Here is a 3,741-nt window from a genome sequence, read left to right as displayed (position 1 = left end):
TGATCCGTGGACTGGATACACCACAAGAGAAATAAATTTGTCAGGTAAGCATAAATTGTTTTTTTTATAAATGTTCCTCCTCATGTTAGTCTTTTCTATGGAACTCATTTCTCCAACATTGGGTCCGGTCCACGGCGTCATCCTTACTTGTGGGAATATCTCTTCCCCAACAGGAAATGGCAAAGAGTCCCAGCAAAAGCTGTCCATATAGTCCCTCCTAGGCTCCGCCCACCCCAGTCATTCTCTTTGCCGTTGCACAGGCAACATCTCCACGGAGATGGTTAAGAGTATGTGGTGTTTAGTTGTAGTTTTTTTATTCTACTATCAAGAGTTTGTTATTTTAAAATAGTGCTGGTATGTACTATTTACTCTGAAACAGAAAAAGAGGAAGATTTCTGTTTGTGAGAGGAAGATGATTTTAGCAGCAGTAACTAAAATCGTTTGCCGTTTCCACATAGGACTGTTGAGATGAAGTAACTTCAGTTGGGGAAAACAGTTAGCAGACTTTTCTGCTTAAGGTATGACTAGCCATATTTCTAACAAGACTGTGTAATGCTGGAAGGCTGTCATTTTCCCCTCATGGAGACTGGTAATCCATTTTCTTAGTCTCAAACAGAATAAAGGGCTTAATATGGGCTATAAAACTGGTAGACACTTTTATGGGCAAAATCGATTGATTTATTTGAGCATTTTATACATGTTTATGTCTGAAATTCACACTTATAAGCTTGGGGAACGTTTTTTAACGTCAGGCACTGAGTTAGACACCTTTCCAGTCAGGAAGGGCCTTCCCAGTTGTAGGCTGAGCCTCATTTTCGCGCCATTACTGCGCAGTTACTTTTGAGAGCAAGACATGCAGATGCATGTGTGTGGATCTGAAAGTGGTTGGAAAAGTTCCTAGAAGGCTTCTTTTGGTATCGTATTCCCCCCTGGGTTTGGTAAAGTCGCAGCAAAGGCTGTAGCTGGGACTGTAGAGGGGTTGAAACTGTAACAGGCTCCGGTTTCTTTATTTTAAGGGTTAATGCTCTGAAAATTGGTGTGCAATACTTTTAATGCTTTAAGACACTGTGGTGAAAATTTGGTAAATTTTGAACAATTCCTTCATACTTTTTCACATATTCAGTAATAAAGTGTGCACTGTTTAAAATTTAAAGAGACCATAACGGTTTTGTTTTAAAACGTTTTTTGTACTTTCTTGACAAGTTTAAGCCTGTTTAACATGTCTGCTCTTTCAGATAAGCTATGTTCTATATGTTTGAAGATCATTGTGTCTCCCCCTTCAAAATTGTGTGATAATTGTGCCATAGCGTCCAAACAAAGTAAGGACAGTACTGCAACAGATAGTAAAGTTGCCCAAGATGATTCATCAGATGAAGGGAGTAGACATAGTTCTACATCATCTCCTTCTGTGTCTATGCCAGTTTTGCCCACGCAGGAGGCCCCTAGTACTTCTAGCGTGCCAATGCTTATTACTATGCAACAATTTACGGCAGTAATGGATAACTCCATAGCAAATATTTGATCCAAAATGCCTGCATATCAGAGAAAGCGCGATTGCTCTGTTTTAAACACTGAAGAGCAGGAGGGCGCTGATGATAATTGCTCTGTCATACCCTCACACCAATCTGAAGGGGCCATGAGGGAGGTTTTGTCAGATGGGGAAATTTCAGATTCAGGAAAAATTTCTCAACAGGCTGAACCTGATTTCTTTCATGTAATTAGCAAGAGTCCATGAGCTAGTGACGTATGGGATATACATTCCTACCAGGAGGGGCAAAGTTTCCCAAACCTCAAAATGCCTATAAATACACCCCTCACCACACCCACAATTCAGTTTTACAAACTTTGCCTCCGATGGAGGTGGTGAAGTAAGTTTGTGCTAGATTCTACGTTGATATGCGCTCCGCAGCAAGTTGGAGCCCGGTTTTCCTCTCAGCGTGCAGTGAATGTCAGAGGGATGTGAGGAGAGTATTGCCTATTTGAATGCAGTGATCTCCTTCTAAGGGGTCTATTTCATAGGTTCTCTGTTATCGGTCGTAGAGATTCATCTCTTACCTCCCTTTTCAGATCGACGATATACTCTTATATATACCATTACCTCTGCTGATTCTCGTTTCAGTACTGGTTTGGCTATCTGCTATATGTAGATGAGTGTCCTGGGGTAAGTAAGTCTTATTTTCTGTGACACTTCAAGCTATGGTTGGGCACTTTGTTTATAAAGTTCTAAATATATGTATTCAAACATTTATTTGCCTTGACTCAGAATGTTCAACTTTCCTTATTTTCAGACAGTCAGTTTCATATTTGGGATAATGCATTTTGATTTGACCATTTTTTCTTACCTTAAAATTTGACTTTTTCCCTGTGGGCTGTTAGGCTCGCGGGGGCTGAAAATGCTTCATTTTATTGCGTCATTCTTGGCGCGGACTTTTTTGGCGCAAAAATTCTATTTCCGTTTCCGGCGTCATACGTGTCGCCGGAAGTTGCGTCATTCTTTGACGTTATTTCACGCCAAAAATGTCGGCGTTCCGGATGTGGCGTCATTTTTGGCGCCAAAAAGCATTTAGGCGCCAAATAATGTGGGCGTCTTATTTGGCGCGAAAAAATATGGGCGTCACTTTTGTCTCCACATTATTTAAGTCTCATTTTTTATTGCTTCTGGTTGCTAGAAGCTTGTTCTTTGGCATTCTTTCCCATTCCTGAAACTGTCATTTAAGGAATTTGATCAATTTTGCTTTATATGTTGTTTTTTCTCTTACATATTGCAAGATGTCTCACGTTGCATCTGAGCCAGAAGATACTACAGGAAAATCGCTGTCAAGTGCTGAATCTACCAAAGCTAAGTGTATCTGCTGTAAACTTTTGGTAGCTATTTCTCCAGCTGTTGTTTGTATTGATTGTCATGACAAACTTGTTAAAGCAGATAATATTTCCTTTAGTAAAGTACCATTGCCTGTTGCAGTTCCCTCAACATCTAAGGTGCAGAATGTTCCTGATAATATAAGAGATTTTGTTTCTGAATCCATAAAGAAGGCTATGTCTGTTATTTCTCCTTCTAGTAAACGTAAAAAATCTTTTAAAACTTCTCTCCCTACAGATGAATTTTTAAATGAACATCATCATTCTGATTCTGATGACTCCTCTGGTTCAGAGGATTCTGTCTCTGAGGTTGATGCTGATAAATCTTCATATTTATTTAAAATGGAATTTATTCGTTCTTTACTTAAAGAAGTTCTAATTGCTTTAGAAATAGAGGATTCTGGTCCTCTTGATACTAATTCTAAACGTTTAGATAAGGTATTTAAAGCTCCTGTGGTTATTCCAGAAGTTTTTCCTGTTCCTAATGCTATTTCTGCAGTAATTTCCAAAGAATGGGATAATTTGGGTAATTCATTTACTCCTTCTAAACGTTTTAAGCAATTATATCCTGTGCCGTCTGACAGATTAGAATTTTGGGACAAGATCCCTAAAGTTGATGGGGCTATTTCTACCCTTGCTAAACGTACTACTATTCCTACGTCAGATGGTACTTCGTTTAAGGATCCTCTAGATAGGAAAATTGAGTCCTTTCTAAGAAAAGCTTATCTGTGTTCAGGTAATCTTCTTAGACCTGCTATATCTTTGGCTGATGTTGCTGCAGCTTCAACTTTTTGGTTGGAAACTTTAGCGCAACAAGTAACACATTGTGATTCTCATGATATTATTATTCTTCTTCAGCATGCTAATAATTTTATCTGTGAT

This window comes from Bombina bombina, unplaced genomic scaffold (genome assembly GCF_027579735.1).
Source record: "Bombina bombina isolate aBomBom1 unplaced genomic scaffold, aBomBom1.pri scaffold_2484, whole genome shotgun sequence".
NCBI classification, from domain to species: Eukaryota; Metazoa; Chordata; class Amphibia; order Anura; family Bombinatoridae; genus Bombina; species Bombina bombina.
The sequence above is the reverse complement of the archived record's forward strand: the minus strand, read 5'-3'. Positions refer to the sequence as shown.